Genomic DNA, 23,692 nt, shown 5'->3' with positions numbered 1-23,692 from the left:
ATTACTATGCCCAGCAAGGATCTCATTCAGATTCAACAGAGAAATTAAAACCTTTACAGACAAGCAAAAGCTAAGAGAATTCAGCACCACCAAACCAGTTTTACAACAAATGTTAAAGGAACGTCTCTAGGCAAGAAAAACAAGAGAAGGAAAAGACCTACAATAACAAACCCAAAACAATTAAGAAAATGGGAATAGGAACATACATATCAATAACTACTTTAAATGTAAATGGATTAAATGCTCCAACCAAAAGACATAGACTGGCTGAATGGATACAAAAATAAGACCCATATATATGCTATCTACAAGAGACTCATTTCAGACCTTGGGACACATAAACAATGGAAGTGAGGGAACGGAAAAGATATTCCATGCAAATGGAAATCTCAAAAGAAAGCTGGAGTCGCAATTCTCATATAAGACAAAATAGACGTTAAAATAAAGACTATTACAGGAGACAAAGAAGGACACTACATAATGATCAAGGGATCAATCCAAGAAGAAGATATAACAATTGTAAATATTTATGCACCCAACATAGGAGCACCTCAATGCATAAGGTAAATGCTAACAGCCATAAAAGGGGAAATCGACAGTAATACAATCATAGTAGGGGAGTTCAACGCCCCACTTTCACCAGTGGACAGATCATCCAAAATGAAAATAAATAAGGAAACACAAGCTTTAAATGATACATTAAACAAGGTGGACTTAATTAATATTGACAGGACATTCCATCCAAAAAAAAACCAGAATACACTTTCTCCTCAAGTGCTCATGGATCATTCTCCAGGATAGATCATACCTTGGGTCATAAATCAAGCCTTGGTAAATTTCAGAAAATTGGAATCGTATGAAGTGTCTTTTCTGACCACAACGCTATGAGGCTAGATATCAATTACAGGAAAAAACAAGTAAAAAATACAAACACATGGAGGCTAAAAAATACACTACTTAATAACCAGGAGATTACTGAAGAAATCAAAGAGGAAATCAAAAAATACCTAGAAACAAATGACAATGAAAACACAACAACCCAAAACCTATGGGATGCAGCAAAAGCAGTTCTAAGAGGGAACTTTATAGCAATACAATCCTACCTCAAGAAACAAGAAACCTCTCAAATAAACAACCTAACCTTACACCTAAAGCAATTAGAGAAAGAAGAACAAAAAAAACCACCCAAAGTTAGCAGAAGAAAAGAAATAATAAAGAACAGATCATAAATAAATGGAAAAGAAATGAAGGAAACAAGAGCAAAGATCAATAAAACTAAAAGCTGGCTCTTTGAGAAGATAAACAAAAGTGATAAACCATTAGCTAGACTCATCAAGAAAAAAAGGGAGAAGACTCAAATCAATAGAATTAGAAATGAAAAAGGACAAGTAACAACTGACACTGCAGAAATACAAAGGATCATGAGACATTACTACAAGCAACTATATGACAATAAAATGGACAACCTGGAAGAAATAGACACATTCGTAGAAAAGCACAACCTTCTGAGACTGAACCAGGAAGAAACAGAAAATATAAACAGACCAATCACAAGCACTGAAATTGAGCCTGTGATTAAAAATCTTCCAACAAACAAAAGCCCAGGACCAGATGGCTTCACAGGCCAATTCTATCAAACATTTAAGAAGAGTTAACACCTATTCTTCTCAATCTCTACTAAAATATAGCAGAGAGAGGAACACTCCCAAACTCATTCTGCAAGGCCACCATCACTCTGATACCAAAACCAGACAAAGATGTCACAAAGAAAGAAAACTACAGGCCAATATCACTGATGAACATAGATAGAAAAATACGCAACAAATACTAGCAAACAGAATCCAACAGCACATTAAAAGGATCATACACCATGATCAAGTGGGGTTTACCCCAGGAATGCAAGGATTCTTCAATATACGCAAATCAATCAATGTGTTACACCATATTAACAAACTGAAGGAGGAAAACCATATGATCATCTCAATAGATGCAGAAAAAGCTTTTGACAAAATTCAACACCCATTTATGATAAAAACCCTCCAGAAACTAGGCATAGAGGGAACTTTCCTCAACATAATAAAGGCCAGATATGACAAACCCACAGCCAGCATCATTCTCAATGGTGAAAAAAATGAAACCATTCCCTCTAAGATCAGGTACAAGACAAGGTTGGCCACTCTCACCACTATTATTCAACAGAGTTTTGGAAGTTTTAGTCACAGCAATCAGAGAAGCAAAAGAAATAAAAGGAATCCCAGTTGGAAAAGAAGAATTAAAGTTGTCACTGTTTGCAGATGACATGATGCTATACATAGAGAATTGTAAAGATGCTACCAGAAAACTACTAGAGCTAATCAATGAATTTGGTAAAGTAGCAGGATACAAAATTAATGCAGAGAAATCTCTTGCATTCCTATACACTAATGATGAAAAATCTGAAAGAGAAATTAAGGAAATGCTCCCATTTACCACTGCAACAAAAAGAATAAAATACCTAGGAAGAAACCTACCTAAGGAGACAAAAGCCCTGTATGCAGAAAACTATAAGACAGTGACGAAAGAAATTAAAGATGATACAAACAGATGGAGAGATATACCATGTTCTTGGATTGGAAGAATCAACATTGTGAAAATGACTATACTACCCAAAGCAATCTACAGATTCAATGCAATCCCTATCAAATTACCAATGGTATTTTCATGGAACAAAAACAAATAATTTCACACTTTGTATGGAGTCACAAAAGACCCTGAATAGCCAAAGCAATCTTGAGGAAGAAAAAAAGAGCTGGAGGAATCAGGGTCCTGGTCTTCAGACTATACTACAAAGCTACAGTAATCAACACAGTATGGTACTGGCACAAAAACAGGAATACAGGTTAATGGAACAGGATAGAAAGCCCAGAGATAAACCCACACACATATGGTCACCTTATTTTTGATAAAGGAGGCAAGAATATACAGTGGAGAAAAGACAGCCTCTTCAATAAGTGGTGCTGGGAAAACTGGACAGCTACATGTAAAAGAATGAATTTAGAACACTCCCTAACACCATACACAAAAATAAACTCAAAATGGATTAAAGACCTAAGTGGAAGGCCAGACTCTATCAGACTCCTAGAGGAAAACAGAGGCAGAACACTCTATGACATAAATCACAGCAAGATCCTTTCTGACCCACCTCCTAGAGAAATGGAAAGAAAAACAAAAAGAAACATATGGGACCTAATGAAACTTAAAAGCTTTTGTACAGCAAAGGAAAACATAAACAAGACAAAAAGACAACCCTCAGAATAGGAGAAAATATTTGCAAATGAAGCAACTGACAAAGGATTAATCTCCAAAATTTACAAGCAGCTCATGCAGCTCAATATCAGAAAAGCAAACAACCCAATCCAAAAATGAGCAGAAGCACTAAATAGACATTTCTCCAAAGAAGATATACAGATTGCCAACAAACACATGAAAGGATGCTCAACATCACTAATCATTAGAGAAATGCTAATCGAAACTACAATGAGGTATCACCTCACACCAGTCAGGATTGTCATCATCAAAAAATCTACAAATAATAAATGCTGGAAAGGGTGTGGAGAAAAGGGTGCACCCTCTTGCACTGTTGGTGGGAATGTAAATTGATACAGCCACTATGGAGAACAATATGGAGTTCCCTTAAAAAACTAAAAATAGAACTACCATACGAACCAGCAATCCCACTACTGGGCATATACCCTGAGAAAACCATAATTCAAAAAGAGTAATGTACCACAATATTCATTGCAGCTCTATTTACAATAGCCAGGGCATGGAAGCAACCTAAGTGTCCATCGACAGATGAATGGATAAAGAAGATGTGGCACATATATACAATGGAATATTACTCAGCCATAAAAAGAAACGAAATTGAGTTATTTGTAGTGAGGTGGGTGGACCTAGAGTCTGTCATACAGAGTGAAGTAAGTCAGAAAGAGAAAAACAAATACTGTATGCTAACACATATACATGGAATCTAAAAAAAAAAAATGGTTCTGAAGAACCTAGGGGCAGGATAGGAATAAAGATGCAGATGTAGGGAGTGGATTGAGGACACGGGGAGGGGGAAGGGGGAGCTGGGACAAAGTGAGAGAGTGGCATGGGCATATATACACTCCTAAATGTAAAATAGATAGCTAGTGGGAAGTAGCCACATAGCACAGGGAGATCAGCTCAGTGCTTTGTGACCACCTAGAGCGGTGGGATAGGGAGGGTGGGAGGGAGACACAAGAGGGAGGAGATATGGTGATATATGTATATGTATAGCTGATTCACTGTGTTATAAAGCAGAAACTAACACACCATTGTAAAGCAATTATACTCCAATGAAGATGTTAACAACAACAACAAAAAAGGACTACCTCTTATCCCTTTCTACTGTTTCCCTAAACTCATACATATACTCAGGCCCACACATAAACAAACTATTTTTTGGTGGGAAAAATTTACGGCATTATTAACTCTGAGGCACCCGACCTACGTCTGGAAGTTCTATGAGTAAAGTTCAAATTTTATTGTTTCATTTTTATTAAAAAGATGACTGACTTTTTGATGTGCACGTCAATTGTTTTTTGGTGGGAGTGCAAATTTATTCATATTTAACAAATACTTTTGGAGGCTCTCCTATCTGCCAGGCATTGTGCTAAGTGCTGGGATCAGAGTAATTTCCATAAATGCTTAGACGGCTTTTACTTGTTGGCACAAAGTTGATTCCTTTGCAATGATGAGTTTCAGTTCCAGCCCCTGAGAGTTTCTGTGTTCATATTATAAAGTGCATTTTTATGTGAACTTTTTCTGCTCCAAGATGTTTACAAAATGTTTTGAATAATTTTTGGTATCAGCAAAGGGTACTTTAGAAGAACAAACCAATTCCAGGTCAACACAGGAATTGGTTCTCTTTCTTTGCCATGGTGGTAGTCTAGTATGTGGGCAAGCAGGAATGGCTTCTCAAGTATTTAAAACAACTCTGACATTCTTATTCTTAATTGTATCCTCTAAAGAATAAAGACAAGAAGAATAATCAGCTTCAGATAGAGAGATGAAAAATAGCTTCAGGATATGTTCCAACTGTTGGGTAAAAATGGAGTAAAGAAATCATATGGCAGGGGATCTAGAATAGATATCCTTGGGGCTTATTTATTTACTTATTTTTATATATTTTTTGTACACGTGTACATTTTTTAAGCCTGCCCTGAGACATCACTTTAGCCTTCTTCCTCTGTGCATAAATATTTTTTCTTGTACAAAACAGGAGTCTTGCTGTACAAATTGTTTTGTAACCTTCATTCTTTCAAGACATATATTTTTAAGCCCTGTATAGTATTCCATTCTATGGATATATCAACATAGTTTTAAGCAATTCCCTATTTTTGGACATTTTTATTGCATTCTAATTTTTATCATTTTCAGTAATGCTTTGTTGATCACCAGTGTGCATAGCCTTTGCAATACTATCATTTATTGGAAAGAAATTTTTGGAAGCTTTAAAACTTAATACCAGGAGCAAAGAAAGCAAGGAAACAATATATATACTGTAAGCAAAGAAAGAAAAGTGAAGTGCCTCTAGGAGCCAGGGTGATAGAGTAAATGAGTTTAGTGGATGTGACATAAAATGTGGGGCAATAGGTACTTTGTCTAACTGGAGACAACATGGCTTGTCTGAAGGGAACAGTTACTACCCAGTTCCCGATACTGGTCCTGTGTAAAAATGCAGGTCTAATATTTCAAGCTCACCACATTTTCAAGAGAACCTGGAAAAGATCTGGATTTCTTTTCTGTGAGATCTTGATCTTTAAAGGTTGGCTCAAACTCTCAAATTATTTGAAAATACTATACAGACAAAATTGTTTTTCAATAGGCTAGTTCGATGCAGCTCACGGGTCACTGGTTTGTAACCTTCAAATTAAAGAAAAGAAAACATGGTGTTTGAAAATATATTTCTAGGCAGTGAGCTAAGCAAATAAAGTTTGCTTCAAGTTTTTGGAGTCACAAGAGACGTGACTGGAGAAACTGGACCTGAATATGCAAATCTTGGAAGGTAGGTAAATTCTGCTCCCCATTTAATCATCCATGAAATATTAGCTAGAAGATGCTTCTAAAATGTTTCAAACTTCTCAAAGAACCATGCTTTAATTATATAAAACTTTAACCCAATGTACTGTATGATGACATCTAACGATCATTTCCCTTCATTTTCCACCTGAACACACATTTCACGTTAACATCCACCTGCACTACTTCCTTTTGTAAAGAGGAGGTGGTATTTGGCTATTCTCTGGCTCTGATTCATGAGAAATCAGCCCAAGACCAACATTTCTGTTCTTAACAGATTTTGGTTTTTAAATCAGTAGAACACAATGTTTCCCTGGGCTGAGTTCTAGCATGCCAAATTTTGGCTGGCCACAGACTTTGACATCTGAGTGAAAAATCTTTCAACAATGGCATTTAAACTGAAGAATCAACAGACCTTTAATTATAACACTGCTTGGAATCCCCCCCTCCCCACTCCTTTTATCATGATGTTCAAATTGCCTAAAATCACTAACTGCACGGACAGCATGTTATTTCATTTGCCATTGGAAATATCATAATTTGGAAACTTGGTAGCTTGAGCTTGTGTATTAATTTTTGAAAAATCAGTATTGTTTTATTCTCTATAAATTAAAGAGGCATATGGAATGAAGTTCAAAATTATTGATTCATTCGCAATAGGAAAAAACACTTGGCATACAAATTTTCAATTTATCTGAAGTGTTCAAGATTTATTTAGATAAGAGTAATATTTTCTACTTGGAAATTAGGCATTAAATATATCAAAATATGGAGTCTCTTTTTTGTGAAATTTCTCTAAGTGCCTGGGTATTTTTCCATAAAATGTTAAGTGATCATTTTTTATGGCTTTTTAAAATGACACAGCCAGCGAGTACCCTACCTTTCCCTTATATAATAACAAAAGACACTTCTAAACTGCTAAAGTACATTAGGAATCCTTTGAAAACTTCCTTTTTTAGAAATCAGTGTTGAAAAAGTATAGTTTATATCCAATCTGTCTATCTGTATATACTTAATGGACAAATTGGAGTTAAAAATGTAAATGTGGAAAATGTTTATTTCCATATTCTATAGTAGCTAGATAGTTTTTTGTTTGTTTTTAAATGTACAGATCGGTTATACGTGGAAAGTGGGCAAAATTTCAGTTCCTTTTCATCTTGAAGAGAAACCTGGCTCTAGATCTCCAGGAAAAGCATTTATTTAGACCAAACAATATGCCAGCTTTTTATACATAATTTCTAATCTTCATAATATGTCTGCAAGATGGGTGTCATTAATCTTGGTCAAATTATTTGATTTATCTGAGCCTCAGTTTCCTTACCAGTAACAGATTAATTATAGGGGCTTTTGAGTCTTTTTGTCATTGTATTTTAAGTGGTGGAGTTTGGATGTAACTTCAAAGCATCTGCTTTCTCTTTTGGGGAAAGAAAAATACCTCTCTGAAGTGTAGAAAACTGTTCCCTGTGTTACTGACCTTGCTTTCTGAATACAATGGGTTATCAGAGAGGTCACTTAATTATGTTTAGCACTCCCTTGTGACTCTGAAATTCATCTTCATTCAGAGTATAAAATTCACAGTATAAGAAGTCATAAGTCTCTGATTTCCTGCAACAGACCTGGTTTCCAAGCTTGCCTTTTATTATCCCCACAAATATGCTTGTATTTATAAAATTACGTCCTGTTTTTGTTCATTAAATATGGTCCCTATCATTATCAACTTTCTGTGTAAAGTAGCAGAAAAGGTCAAGTGCAGGAAACTGGTCCTGACCAGCACAGTACACTCAAGAAGTAGATTCTCCAAGGTAGAACCAGTAGAGGAAATGCGAATCAAAGTTGTTGAGGGAAGTGGAGATAATAAACAACATTAATACTGTAACTACATGTATTGAACTCCTAACAAAATGTTCCTGATCCTATTCGTATATCATAGTTAATCCTCACAATATGCCCATTTTACATATGAGGAAACAGAGGCTTAGAGATGATAAATACCTCACTTAAAGTCATACACCTAGGAAGTGGCATCTGACTCCAGAGCTAAGCTTCATCTATTTTACTAAACTATCTCCAAGATCAGGGGAACAAAAATCTAAGAGGTAAATTTAAAGAGCGGTTATAAGATTATAAATAGAAAATGAAACCAAGGCTCAGAATTTGGAGTGGGAACAGATTAGGAACAAGGTGGTTGGTCCAGCATGGTGGAGGCCAGCAGGTGTTTGATACATGGGGGTGTCATGTGACATTAAAAGTATAGCAACCTGCAGAGCTTAGAGAGAGAGGTAGGGTGGGAAGGCAGAGAGAGAGGGAGAGGGAATATGCATGGGGGGTTAGGGAAGATACATAGGTCTGCTTGGCTGATTTCCTATGTTATTCTCTTTTATGAATGTAAATAAAGCTTTGTGTGTTGGGGCACAGAGGTCAAAGAGGATGTGTCTGAGAGACCTACTCAAAAATATCTCTTTTCCCATGTCATTAACTGGAGGAAAAAAAAAATCGGTTGTCTAACAAGCTTCATTTTTAAAATACAAATTTCTCCAAGAGGGTTAAACCTCATTCACACCTTGGAGTAAATTACTTTAATGAGGCTACCAGACCACCTGAGTGTAAATAGTCACGATGCCACAGTTTGACTGGGGAAAGTTAATGGATAACCGTGGGGTTGAGGAGTAGAAGAAGGGTGATGGGTGATGATACAAATGAGGATGAGAGAAGGATTTCCCTAGTCGAGAGGGAGGGCACAAATCTAATTCTGTGAAAATACTGTTAAGATCCATATGAATGTAAATTATCATCATTATCGTTAGCTCTGTTCTGCACTTAGGTCTATGGTAGTAGCCAGCACTCAATCAAAATCACAATTGGTCGCTAATTTCTGGTGAAAATAAAGACTCAGCAGAATGCCCTACTTATAGCAGCTCCTCAATAAATACTAGTTGGGCAAATAGGATGTCAAAATTAGTTTGGAAGTTGGAAACTTTCAGATTTCCCGTGTTCCAACCTGTTTCTCCAGTCTGGCCGGTCAAGTTCAGGAGACTGTTTCCTCAATTGGGAGGAAGGGAGAAAGAAAATACAGAAAGTGAATGAAGAATTGACACCTCAGCCCTCTCCCTTCTTCCCACCTGCGTGGCCCAGGCCAGCATGCTGTAAACTCTAGGGCCCTCAGAATGTATCTCTTTTTGCTGAGGCAATGCTGTAGTAATGGAGCTATGTACAAGTTCAGTTATGAAATGTATGATGAAAAACGAATAAAACAAAGAGGGTGTGTTAAAGATGAGCCCGTTAATCAAGGAGAGGGGTCATCCTCTACTGGAATCTCAATAGACTTCAAAAAAACTTCACTCTAGACCCGTCCTGGGTCTGCCCTATGGTCTGAATGTCTGTGTCTTCTGCCTCCAAATTCATATCTTAGACTTCTAATCCCCGGTGTGATGATAATAGAGGTGTGGCCTTTGGGCAGTGATTAGATCATGAGGATGGAGCCCTCATGGATGGGATCAGTACTCTTCTAAATGAGGCCCCACAGAGCTTTCTAGCTCCTTGTGCCATGTGAGGATACAGGAAGTCTGCAGCCCAGAAGAGGATCCTCACCTGCTTATGCCGGCACCCTGAAATCGGACTTCCAGTCTCCAGAATTGTGAGAAATAAATTTCTGTTGTTTATAAGCCATCCAGTCTATGGTACAGTATTTTGTTATAATAGCTCAAACAGACAAAAACAATCTACACAAGAACTTCTGAAATGCTGATATATACAACCTAAACAAGCACGGTGGGAGCGTTAAAATCAACCATAGAGCACAGGCATAGCTGGGTTCTGGGTGTGTGGTTAGTCCACGGGTGCCCAGAGGAGCGCTGCTGTATGTGTGCACGTGCCTGACCCTCCCTGGTTTTCTGCCCCTTCCATGTCCCCCTTCACACGTATCTTTCACACTTTATAACATCACAGGAGACTTCTAAATTAGAGTGCTTTTCAAATACGTTTTCTATCTTACTCTTAAAGAAGAGAGAGGAAGTATTTTGTTATAGATGGAATTTGACAGTAAACATTATTTTGGATATATTTTCTTATTTGTCAACTGTGGCAAAAAAGGCCCATTTTGTCTGAAAGATTGATAACTCTTCAGAATGTAAGAGCTGGAATGTGTAGCCCAGTGGTTACCAACCCTGGCTGCATATCGGAATCACCTAGGAAGGTTTAAAGAATACGGATTCCTGAGCCTTGGCCTCTGCCCCTCCCTTCCCCGAGTGATTCTTATATAATGTCAGTTTTGGCTGCTTTCAGCTAGTTATGGTGACCAGGGATCTTAATCAATGTCTTCATTTAACTGATGAGGAATCTGAGACCCAGAGAGGTACAGTGACTTCTCTAAGGTCACACAGGAATATATTATATGTGAAGATAAAGGCTGTGGATAATGTGACATTGATACCATTGGCTATATTCCAAATTCTTTCATTACTTTAGAGTATCTTTTGTATGTTTTTATGTATAATTCACACACCTGCAAGCCACTTATGTGGCATTCCAAATACGGTTAAGAAGAGAAAGAAAGTGTAAAAGACCTGCAAGTCAAGTAGACCACACATAAATCCCTCAAGTCTCTCTGATAAGCTCTGCTCTTGCCACTTTGTCCTCTCTGTCTTTGAGACAGAGACAACATCTTGATCTCCAAGCCTTGCCCTTCTGCTGCACGGTAGCCTCCTGTCTCCAAAAGCCCAGCTGAACTCTCATGGATACCCCGTCCGTACCTTCACGCTGTATGTTCAAAATTAAACTTGTGCTTTCTGCTCCCAAATCTGCCCCTGCTCTTTAGCCCCCTGCTTCTGTTTATGGCCCCACTCAGGCTCAACACCATAATGATGTCTTTTGTGCCTTCCTCTCCCTTGCTCCCCAAATACAATGGATTAATGCTCCTTCTGCCATATCTCAATCAGTTTACCAGCTCCGTTCGTTCCCTCTGCCCCTGCCCTAGTTAGGGTCCTCGTTGCCTTTTCCTGGACTATTGAGATAGTCTCCTACCTGATCTGTGTCCTCTGGTCTCTCCCTACTCCAATCCATTTTGCTCACGGCTGGCAGAGCCAATCTGAGGCACAGCTCTGACTATGTTACTCCTACTAAAAACTTTCAATAGCTTTCCATCGTCTACTGAATAAAGTCCAAATTCCTGGCCTGGTAATCAAGTCCTTTCACTTTCTGGTCCCAATTTATTTTTACCATTTTATTTCCCACGACTCGCCTTCACACACTCCATGCTCTAGTTAAACCCAAGTACTTCTTTGCAGAATCATTACCCTTTGATTCTTCCCGGCTTTGCTCACGGTTTCAGAAATGTTCTTTTCTTTTATCTGTCTGCACAAGTCCTCCTTGCCTTTTAAGGCCCAAATCCAGTGTCGCCTCTTCGGTAAAGCCCCCAGTTAGCTCTTCTCTGAACTACAATAATACTTAATCTATACTGCTTTCATAGAGCACAGCACTTTCTACTATGGATTCTAGCAAAGTAGCACACATCTCAGACCTGCTGCTGGATGAAAACTTTTCTGAGGGCAGGATTTGTGTCTTGTTTATCTGTGTATCTCCCCCACTGCTGAGTACACGGTGTACTGCACTTGTTTACATATTTGTTAAGTGAATGAGTAAATGCATGGACTTTATGTGCAACCTAAGTGACGTTGGTTGTTTTTTTTTCCTAGTCTGAAGCAGATTAGAAGTAGTGTATTAGAGAAGAAATGCAGATTAAGATGAGGCTGGCACAACAAGAAGAAACTTGATCACTGAAGAAGAGAAATAAAAACTGTAAAAAGAAGACATGAGAACTAAAAATATTATAGTAATCTGGGGGTAAATAAACACAGAAGCAAATAATCTTATAGACTAAGGACCAAATAGTTAATGTCACTTGCAAATGCTTGGAAACCACAGAACAATATTCAAATATACAGCGTTATTTTTATACTTCCACATCCTCATCAGCATCAGTAGAAACACAACGCAATTGTTGTTTTATGATGATGACCCTCAGGCATTTAGAAAAGTATGAATTATGGTAAATATATTCTAAGAAAGCTGGATATCAATCTAGGATACTATACATCAAAACTTAATATTAATAAAATAAAATATCTTTTGATAATTAAGAGGAGATAAGCTTCTGTTATATGGGATAGTCTATTTGCATAAGCTCATTTCCATAGTGAAGTCAGATAAATAAGCTCTCTCCCTTTACACATGAAGACACCTATATATTTTTCTAAACATAAGAGAAACAATTGTTGTATCATTAAAAATAAAATATGCTCAAAAAAAAATATGCCCGGGCTTCCCTGGTGGCGCAGTGGTTGAGAGTCCGCCTGCCGATGCAGGGGACACGGGTTCGTGCCCCGATCCCGGAGGATCCCACATGCCGCGGAGCGGCTGGGCCCGCGAGCCATGGCCGCGGAGCCTGTGTGTCCGGAGCCTGTGCTCCGCAACGGGAGAGGCCACGGCAGTGAGAGGCCCGCGTACAGCAAAAAAAAAAAAAAAAAAAAAATGCCCATGACATACAATTTAGGAAAACAGAAAAGGAGTAAGACAAAAGAACATAGTTTTCCAGGATCTACAATTTATTACTAAAAAATAGTTGTGTGGATACATGTATATGTATGGCTAAGTCACTTTGCTGTTCACCTGAAACTGTCACAACATTGTTAATCGGCTATACTCCAACATAAAATAAAAAGTTAAAAAACTAGTTGTGATTACACAATATGTATAATTATATATGCTGCCCTTTAGTATATAGCATAAATAGTCCAAGGTATTATAAGCTCTTCATAAACATTTTAATGACTCAAAAATTCTAATGGGTATGTCATAAAACACTTAACCAATTCCCTAGAGTTGAACATATAGTTTATTTCTAGTTTTACAACATAGATATGTCTAAGAAGATTTGCTATGAGCTGATAATTGTTGCTGAGTGAGGAACTCATGAGGGTTCACTATGATGGTCTTTCTACTTTTGTGTATGTTTGAAATATCTACAATGAAAAGTAAAAAAAAAATATTCATGATAAACATTTTGTGCACAAAGTTTTTTATTTATTTGTAATTATTTTCTTAGGTTAGACTTTAGTACTAGCTGCCTGGTTCAAGATCTGACTCCATCATTACCTAGTTACATAACTGCGGGCAAACTGCTGATGTGTTCTCAGCTTTAGTTCCCTCAACTGAAAAATGGGTGTAATAATGGTGACTGATAGGGCTGTAGTAAGGATTATCATATGACATGATATACATCACGTGCTTTGCACAGCACCTGGCATGGTGTTAGTGTACGATAAATATGATCTTGTAAAAACAAAATGCTGGTTGCATAATTATATGTGTTGTGGTTAGAAAAAAATCATCATGTATAAACTGAGAAACATGCCAGAAATAACACACTGAAGTGTGCATCATGGCCATCTCCAGGTGAGGCATTTACTCTAAAGATACTGACAATGCTAAAATAATTTAGACTCTTAAACTACCAACCATTATGGAGCATTTTCTATGTGACCGATACTGGACCAAATGCTTCACACATATTGATATTATTTCATTTAATCTTCACGAGAATTCTTGGAAGCAATTACTATTACTATTCTTATTTTATAATTAAGGAACTCAAGGCTAACCGAGTAATTAACTTGCCCCCAAGGACACAGGAGTAGAAAGGGCCTGTTGTCAAACACAGGTCTGAACCCCTGGAATTCATCCCTAAGCTATTGGAAATGGCCTTTGGACCTTGCTCTCTTTTGTAAAGACCTCAGTGTTTTTCCTTTTTTTTTTTTGTTTGCGCCCTATGGCATGTGGGATCTTAGTTCCCCAACCAGGGATCGAACCCGTTCGATGCAGGATTGAACTGCATTGGGAGCATGGAGTTTTAACCACTGTGCCGCCAGGGAAGTCCCCTCAGTGTTTCTAATCTTTATCCCTCAGAGGCAGATTTAAGTTTTGGACAAAATTTTGGCCCAACTTTGGAAGTTAAACTGGACCTCTGGTTACAGCATATTTTCCTCCCTTTCACTTTTGTCAGTATTATTTAATTAGAAAAAATGTATTCTAGAAAACAATTTTAGAGAAGAAGAAGGAGTACTCCATAAAATAAGCTACTCTTTAAGAATGCATATTCATGGTCCAAAAAAGTTAATATACATGTTGGTTTAGAAGAATGATTTCCCATTGGTTTGATTAACTTATGTCCTAACTATAAAATAATTCATTATCAAACACACGCACATGCACACTCTTTAGAAAACCTATAAAGTGGTCCATATTACATACTTCACTTTAAATATATAATCTCTAAATGTGTATGCATATGTGTATATGTGTAAGATACAGACAGTGAAAGTTTGAATTTGGAAAATGCTTCAAAAGTCGAAAAAGATGGTTTTCTACAAATGTTACGAGAAATTAAGTCACAGGAAGTCTTAATTAAAAAAAAATGGTCAGATGGCAAATTAAGTCTTTTATTTTGGGTCTGGGAGGCTACTCCTGTGCAATGCACTCTAGACATGAAACACCAGAGGGGATGCTGCATCTCTTCTGCCTCAGACAGCACATTTACGCATCTGTATTATAAAAAATGTGCCAGCACTAGCAAGCTCACAGTACTGAGCAAAGTGCTACAGTTACAGTTGGGAATTTGTATTTCAGGGCTGGCTCTATTTACTGGTTGGTGGTTTTTTTTGGGGGGGATCCGTTTCTCCCCGGGGGTCCCAGTGGGGTGTTTTTTGTGGGGTGCAGTGATGAAGGAAGGAGTTTTTGTGAGTTCTATTTTGGATTTTGGTGAGTAGAAAAGCAGGGAATTTGCCAGCCTGCTACTCAGTTATACTGAAACATGATGCAAACTGCCTCAATTTGGAGCACAGAAGGTGCTGAAAAAATTTTCTGAGGAGGTCTTGAAATATCTAAGCCTGTCTTCAAGGAAGGACTCGTTTCTCTCAAAAATCACCCAGTAAATAATAGAGTATGTTGTTGTTGTCTCTCCTCCCACAAGTGATACCCAAGGTATCACACTCGAAAGGTAGCCATTATGATATTTAAAAATTACACTGTGTTCTTTAATAATTCCCAGGAGAGTGTTAAGAGGAATATGCTTGAATGTGGGCCTTCTTTACAAAGTCACTTCTACATATGCACACCGTTAGGAGTATAGGCTGCAAATGTGTGAACAAGCTGTATTTCCATATTTGCATTGTCCAGTCTGTTTTCTTTTTCCTATTTTCCTGAATATGCCTGAACACATGTGGCCAGTATAAACCTACAATTGCACGGCCATGTCTATGTGTGTTTCCAATTCCAAACTATCTTCAAAATGGTTCAGCTTTCTAGAAACACAGCCATATAATTTGTTTGATTTGAAAAACTGCTTGGCAAATGCACGCAGGTCACGATGGCAGGTAACAGATCATTTATTGAAGTGCTGAAATAAACAGAAAACAAAGTCCAGAACACCATCGCAGAGCAGCACTTCCCTTGTCAGGTCCTCTCGGCTGAGGAAGGACTGAGCAAGACAATAATAAAACAAATACCCGTAGGCTTTTCAAACAGTAACAACACGCTCCGGGTTAGCAGCGTTTCTGGACCTTGATGGTACAATGATGTCCTCAACCCTTGCTTTCAGACACTGGATTGCTCCTTGAGTAGCCTTTATCATTTCCCCCCTAAGTTTTGTTGAAGATGCCCTTGAAATTAGATCATATTTGTTCCTGACAAAGCATATGCATATTGTGGCATCACTCTAAAACCCAAGGATGGGTTTTAGCTCTATGAAGAAAAAAAATTCCAACAACCTTTCATGCTGAGATTTCTCATGCTAGTTCTCAGCACAGAAGTGATTTTTTTTTTTTAAGTTGCATAAAGCCTAGCAAGGTTTAAGTTTTCCCAGCAAGAAGAAAGTGTTTTTCAGCTGTTAAATTTTTCAGATGCTTTTTCTGAATTTGGATACAACTCAAAAACATGTTTGTTTTAAAATGTAAACCTTTTTATGTACAGAGGTTTGCATATAGAGAAATGCTATTACTATGTTTAAAGGTACTTGCTTTTGAAATAAGGAAGTCATGGGCACTTAAATATAACAAACTGAACGTTGCTTTATGGACATTTCATTAGGCACTAACATAAATACAATGTTCTGGAGGACCACGGAGCACACGTTTGCTGGCAGGATCACTGATGACACTGGAAGTGGATGTATTTCCATGTGAGAGCGAATAGTGGCCAGGTTTGGACTGAAGAGCATCCTTACAGTCAGCTGGTATGCTTTCCTAAGACCCTTCACTCCAGTTGTGTGGCACTTCTTGGCCCTAACTTGCTTGATTCCTCAGCTTGTTGACTGGGCCAAAGTTGATACAGCATATGGTATTTTAAGCACAAAAATGAAGAAACACATTGAGGTCTCAGCAGAGAGGCAGAGATGAGGGTAAATCATCAGAAGGCCTGCTGTCTGCCTATTTAATGGGTCTAGTCACTCTTCGAATTTTAAGCACATTGTAGATATGTTGAATAGGAAAATATATTATCTTTATCTACCCATTTTTTAAAAAACATTTTTATTGAAGACTCACAGTAAGAAGCTCAGTTTACATTGTGATCCAGTGATTGTTTACATACATACATGGAGATACACACACACACACACACGTGTGTGTGTATTCCAGAGACAGAAGGTAACCAATCTACCCACATTTTAAATCTTAAGATTCTTTGTAATTCTACTGAGTATTTTTAAAAATTTTATTTTTTTGAAGTATAGTTGATTTACAATGTTGTGTTAATATCTGCTGTACAGCAGAATGATTCAGTTACACACACACACACACACACATATATATATATATTCTTTTTCATATTCTTTTCCATTATGGTTTATCATAGGATATTGAATATAGCACCCTGTGCTCTACAGTAGGACCTTCTTGTTTATCCATTCTAAACATAATAGTTTGCATCTGCTAATCCCAAACTCCCAATCTGTCCTTCCTCCCTCCCACCCCCACTGAGTATTTTATTGCTTGGAAAGTTGAATATCAAGGATTAGAAATTCAGCACACTTCAAACTTCTAATCAAGTACTTTCCAAAATTAAGAAAAGTACCTGATCTTCTGGTTTAGTCTTTGAAATGCCAACAAAATTTATCCTTTCCCTTATTCATTCATAATTTATTCATTTATTCATTCTCCAAACATTTATTGACAGCCTACTATATGCCTTACACTATATACCTGCAATATTTCTAGGCCAGTTACTTCACAGTTGCTTTAGAATTTATGGCAGTGCTGGCCAGATGGTTCTTGAAAGGGAGAATCTTCCAGAGTAAAACAACCTGTTCATAGTGCTTCCTATCTAGCAACTAAGAGCCCTGATAGCATCTCTCCTAACCTCTTATTATGGTTCTATATAAAACCATAAGTCTATTTTTATTTACTTTTTATATTTAACCCTAATTTTAAATGTTGAGTGCAAATATGAGACTTTAAGAATATTTGAAAATAACTTTCCCATAATAAGGTCTTCCTCACATCTTACATGATACATAGAGAATATTTACACAAATTTTCCCATGTTACTGATATGCAGAAAACTGACTTACCTACTTTATAGTGATTATGAAAATAAATGAGCTAAAGCATGTGAAGTTCTAAAAAGCAGAGTAAATAAACATTATTATACTAGAACCACCAGAGACAGTGTGTCTGCTCCCCTCTTGATGAGGGCAGTATATGTACAGTAAGAAGACAGGTTCTAAATATTTATTACTAGACCTTCTTCAGGTGGGTGTGTCCTTCTATTGCAGTAGAAACCATTATATAAGTATAGAGCTGGAGCCCAATTCAATTACTTACATGGGTCTTCCAGAAAATGGTTAAGGCCAGGGACTTAGAAAAATGCAGAAGACTGACCATACACACAGGTGGAGGAGACATGAGTCTCTCTCCTCATCATGTAGGTCATAATTCAAGGTCATGGAGTTGCTACGTTTTAAGAGTAAAATGTTTTGAGGCTTTTAAGAGAATTTTTAATGAATTAACTTTATTTTGGGAACTATGATTTGGGCATTATTAAAATATTACAATTGGATATTGTTTCATAAACATTATTATAGGCCACCTTTTCAAAAGATCTTAACTCAATTTTTTTTATGGGTTCAGTCAGTTGTCTGTTTAAAGTTATTACATCTTCCAAATCACGTTACTTTGCACAAACGACAAACTGGCATGTGCATATCAACACAGAGAAAGAAGGAACTGCTAAGGTCATGTAAGTAGGGACATGGCAGGCTTCAAGCACGGAGGCCAAAGGCGCCAGAAACATGGGCAAACAGCTTAAAATTGTCCCTTCTTTTGTTTGTGCATTGTTTCTATATGGAAAATTACATTTCTCTGAGAGTATATGTGTAAATATGCATCTGCTAGTATTTTGGCAACTCTAAGTTACCTAAATTAGTTTTGATCAACACTGTCGGATTTTTAAACCCACCAACGTAATAAAAGCAAGTTTAAAAAAACACAAACAAATCCTACAGTACATTGTGTGCTCTGCTGTTCCAAGCCTCAATTTCAAGACAAAAGGAGAGTGAGACTTTGTCATTTGCTAGCTGTTAATAATCAAGAGAAGATCTGCCAGACAAGCTCTTCGAGGGCTCTGTCTGTCTGGACCAGGTATATACTGCAATACACAAAGGGCTTTGCAGGGGGAGAAAAATGAGTGTTCATGGACAATGATGCAGCTTTCTTAATTAAGATTTTCATTACTGATACATACATTAAGTTCTGCAACTGCAAGAGCCAAAGCACTGTCATATGCAGGTAGATGTCCCTGATTCCACCGTCAGGCAGTAAAGCTAAAACATATTAAATGTGCACCCAGCAAATGTTGTGGGAGCCAGGAGAGCTCCAGAAATATTTCTGTTGAATGCAGAGAGGCCCCATTAAAAGCAACTTTGTAATGCATCTAATAGGCAGGAGAAAAGCCCATACCAACAGACAGTGCACGCATGTGTTCCTGTACGGGACTGCTTTGAGGGTCCAGCCACAGACAAAGGTAGCTGTAGCTGACCTAGAAATAATCTCTACAATCACATCAATAGCTCAGGCCTGAAAAGGACCTTTGATCTTTAAGTTTTTTTTTTTTAATGCCTATTGTTGAGAAGGAAATAAATGACTGATTTGGGGTAGTTTTTGGAAGATGGTAAAGACTCCTGTCCACAGCTGGCCTTGACTCTGTCCCTCTGGGTCACTCAGTCTGTTTTCCCTGGATCCTCAGGCTGGTCCACAAGTCAGTGTGATCTGCCAAGGGTGTACTGTTCCCATGAAATAATCTGACTGTGGTGTGGGGAAATCTTTCTTCTTAGATCAAGTTATTTTTTGCTAAGAGATGAGAGGAAAGTAAACCCATGCACAATCCTAGAAATGGATGAATATCTAGAATATGTGTTTTCGATTACATCTTAACTAAAGCCTAACTCGTTTTAGGGTGGCTGGCACTGTTAATGTGCACCCAGCTCTCCCTTGTTTTTCTGGCTTCTAATTGCATCCCTTCCTGTTTCAAAGTCTGTGTCCCTTTGTGGGGCTACCCAAAGAGCTCCTGTCTCCTCTCTAAAGAAAACCTCTATCTCTTGGTCATTACCAAAGAGGAAGTGATTATTAGACACTGAACTTCATGAAAGATCATTGTATCACAACAGTCAAAAATTATACATTAATTTCCTATTAGGTAAAAGCATTTATCTGGAATTTAAATGTAATCCTCATTTTCTCAGAAAGAATAAACCAGAATCCAATATCAAAATCACTCAAAAGGATGTCTTTAAAGTGTTTTGGCTATAGTTCTTTGTTGTTTGAGGAAAAGGGGAAAATTCCCAATAATAGTGGCCAGTAAGATTTCTCTTGGATTCCTGCACCAAGATTCAGATCTCTGAAGTAGTTTTCTGGATGTTAGTGTACATTTCTGAAATTCTTTTCCTAGGTATATCAGAGAGTTGGAGTGGAGTGGTGAACACACAGCCTACTGTGAGGTGGCTGACCTCTGTACCAATTCTAGCTTAATGATGTTAATGACTGGTGATAATAAGATGATCAAGAAATTGACTATAAATAGAGATAGATAGATAGATATAGACACATTGTCAACAGATACTTCATGCATTTTGGGAAAACTAAACAGTATTAAGGTTCTTCCTAAGCTTCATTGAAAAGTGCTATTACAGGGCTTCCCTGGTGGCGCAGTGGTTGAGAGTCCGCCTGCCAATGCAGGGAACGCGGGCTCGTGCCCTGGTCCGGGAGGATCCCACGTGCCGCGGAGCGGCTGGGCCCGTGAGCCATGGCCGCTGAGCCTGCGCGTCTGGAGCCTGTGCTCCACGATGGGAAAGGCCACGGCAGAGAGAGGCCCGCGTACCGCCTCCCCGCAAAAAAAAAACAAAAAAGAAAAGTGCTATTATAAAACTGGTAGACTGGTAGTCATATTGGCTCAAACACATTCTAGAAAAAAATCTACATTTTCTTACTCTCCTCCACCACATTTCATGATTGTGGTGTCCCTTTTGCATCTTAATGTTCATCCTTTTGCTGTTCATTGTGGTTATCATCACTTTCACAGATTCTTTTTTGGATTTTTAAAAGAATATATATATATATATATATGTATGTATAACTGAGTCACTTTGCTGCACAGAAGAAATTAACACAACATTGTAAATCAACTATACTTCAATAAAATAAAAAAAAATGGGTAGAGGAGTATGTGGAATCTATTGGTAAAGAACTAATGTAGTGGACACTATTCAAGTCTGATGATGATGGAGAAAAGCAGGGGGAAAAATCCCAGAAAATGATTCTAACTAGAGACTTCCTGTTACTTCTCTTATGTGTCCTTGACTAGCTTGTAAGGACCAGAAAGAAGGACATTGTCAGAGGATTTAAATGTAACTTTTACTCAGATTCTGTCATGAGACACAGGCTTCTGTCACCCAAAATACAGGGTTAATTTTAAATTAGAGGTGATAATTATTTTCCATGTACTAAAAGCCTAGAAATTTCCAGGAAGGAACTAAAGGTGGAATCAGTTTTACCCTACCAAAGTGTGAGAGGTAAGGTGGTCCATTTTAAATAATCTGGAAATGATTCTCTGGAAGAAGGTAGGTATGCCTGATTTGTCTTCAATAACCTCACATTAGAAGAAATGAGAAATAACAGAGACTACAGAAAGAGTGCATAAAAGAAGAATCCAATGAAAGAAAAAAAAACCCTTAATTTTATCACTACAAAGACCTCCTGTGCAAGAGAGTAGAAAGACTCTCTGAATAAATAGGTGGCATATGTACCATACATATATATAATGTATACCCTATATACACACCTTTGCCCAGCTTTAAATTGGCAACCATGTTTGGGGAAGAAAAGAAAAGGGTGAGAAAGAACATGAGGAAGACTCAACGTTAATTAATAACACTCAACATTAACCATCATTACTGGGTCCCTGTTTGGCCTCTGAGTATAAGCTATGTTACAGAGGGAGGGAGGGGTATAATATGTGACGTTTTCTAAGGGCATCATTAAGAAAGCCAGACACTTGGCACTCTGCGTTGGCAGTATGGCAGCGCGGCCTCTAATTGCTCCAGGGGCATCACTGAAACCTAGCTCGTAGTCACGTGCTCCCACCTCCTGGGCAGTTTCACTGCTCAGGTAGAGGAGTCATTTACTAGGCCTGGTTCCTACCATTTGCCTTAGCTTGTGGTTGGCTTAAAGGAGCTTCTGTACAACCTTGAACATGATTGCCTCTTTTCTGCTTCCTTTCTGGACACTACCTAAGGATTTAAGGCACTGCATACGACTTTCAGACATGGTTTTCCGTTAAAGAGGGAGAAAGGATGCCTCGAAGCACGTGCCATCCCTTATCATCTGCAAATGAACTTTTTGTGCTGAAGGAATGCTCCAATTACCACTCAGAACAGCACTGCACAATTCCTGCCCCTCTGAGAAGCTTGGGGTACACACTCTGGGAATCAGATGCTCCTTATCCCAAAACACAGGGAAGATGCTCTGTCAGTCTGCACTGTCAAGGGCAGGGGCTGATGCTGTCAGTGTGGCATTTCTGCCTCTCTAACGTCTTTCACTTTCCCTGAAGTTGCTGATAAATATTCCATTTCATTAAGTATGTAGTAATACACATGGGAGCCAGAGAGAGAGAGAGAGAGAGGGAAAGGTGGAGGACACTGATGACATGGCCTCTAGCACTTTATTTATGAGAACATCCAGAAATCTCTATCTACATCTGGTAGAAGAATAGTGTCAATTCTGCCCTGGAGACATGGATCAAGCAATGTTGCCAGTGTGTATTTTTCCCTTCCCAATAATTGACTGATTCTGGAGTCTGATGGCAGAGCTCAGATGATCATTTTCACATTCATGTGAGTGAACAATTAGCCTGCCGCTTTGGGGGATGGTGATGTCAAATAAACATGAATGTATGTAACCAAGGGAAGTACTATCAGTCCCTCACCCAGGAACTCCGTGGGTCCCCTGAGCAGTGCTTTTCTCCCCACAGCTTTCGCTGGGAGGGCAGTGAGGGTGTGGGCTGCGTGCAGAGCACAGGAAACAGTGCTGGGGGTGATTTCACAGGGCCTGAGGAGCACTGCCTTTGAGCAGAGGATGAGACTAAACAGCTAAACACTTGTGAGGCTGCTCATTTGCCCTTCCAAGTTTTTACTGTATTATTCACCTTTTCATTGTTGACTTATACCTACTCTTAAAATATTAGGGATATACAGCAGAAACTAACACACCATTGTAAAGCAATTATACTCCAATAAAGATGTTAAAAAAAGAAAAATCAGTGAAAAATTCAGCCAAAAAAAAATATTAGGCATATGTCACAATATTTTCCCCAGTTTTTTTTAATACTTTCTACCATAGTGATTTTTATTTTCATGTAATAAAATTTAACACATTTTTCTTTAAGTTTTCAGACTTGATTGTATGCTTGGAAAAAGCATCTCATACCCTCAATATGCAACTCTTCACTTATATGGCAAAAAGTACAATTGACAATTACAGAATTAGTGAAGATGCAGAGAAATGGGCAGCCTCTTTCTTTGTTGGCGGGGGTATACATTGAAACAGTTTTGTTGCAGGACAGTTTAGCAGTAGATAAACTTTACTTTGGCAGTTCCACTACTAGAAATTTATCCTAAGGAAAGAATCAGGCAAGTGAATTAAAAAAAAATGCACACATGTATAGAGATGATTACTGTAGCATTGTTTGGTTAGAAAAAATTTCCAAATATCCTAAATGTCCATCAATAAGTGACTAATTCAATAAATTATCCTCCACTGGAGTACAATGTGGCTGTCAAAAAGATAATGTAGATCTATATTTATTAACATGGAAAATGCTTATTACAATGTTGAGTAAAAAAAACAAGATTACAAAACAGCCAGTAGATTTTCCTTTCATTTTGGAAAGAGAAAGACAAAGAGAAAGAAAAAGAGACAGATAAATAGATATGTTTGGAAATATATTCCCCAAAGTGTTACCAGTGTTATCTCTGAGCAGTGAGATTTTTGAATGGATTTTTTTCTTTTAT

General features: G+C 38.0%; 1 protein-coding gene across 15 annotated transcripts in view; it reads right to left on the bottom strand.

The window, feature by feature from the left end:
• ZBTB20 (zinc finger and BTB domain containing 20) overlaps positions 1-23,692 on the bottom strand; it is an 825,027-nt gene that overhangs the window by 156,758 nt on the left and 644,577 nt on the right. The window contains exon 1 of one of the 15 annotated variants that reach the window (XM_082624265.1): positions 11,376-11,822. The exons of 13 other annotated variants lie outside the window; for them this stretch is intronic. The gene's annotated coding sequence lies outside the window, so the exon portion shown is untranslated. Of the gene's footprint in view, positions 1-11,103; positions 11,121-11,375; positions 11,823-23,692 lie in introns of those variants that run through there. One more of the 15 variants, XM_082624266.1, reaches the window with a different exon arrangement.

Source organism: Mesoplodon mirus (assembly GCF_964341445.2).
Source record: "Mesoplodon mirus genome assembly, chromosome: 6".
Classification (NCBI taxonomy): Eukaryota; Metazoa; Chordata; class Mammalia; order Artiodactyla; family Ziphiidae; genus Mesoplodon; species Mesoplodon mirus.
This window is presented reverse-complemented; position numbering and strand designations above follow the sequence as displayed.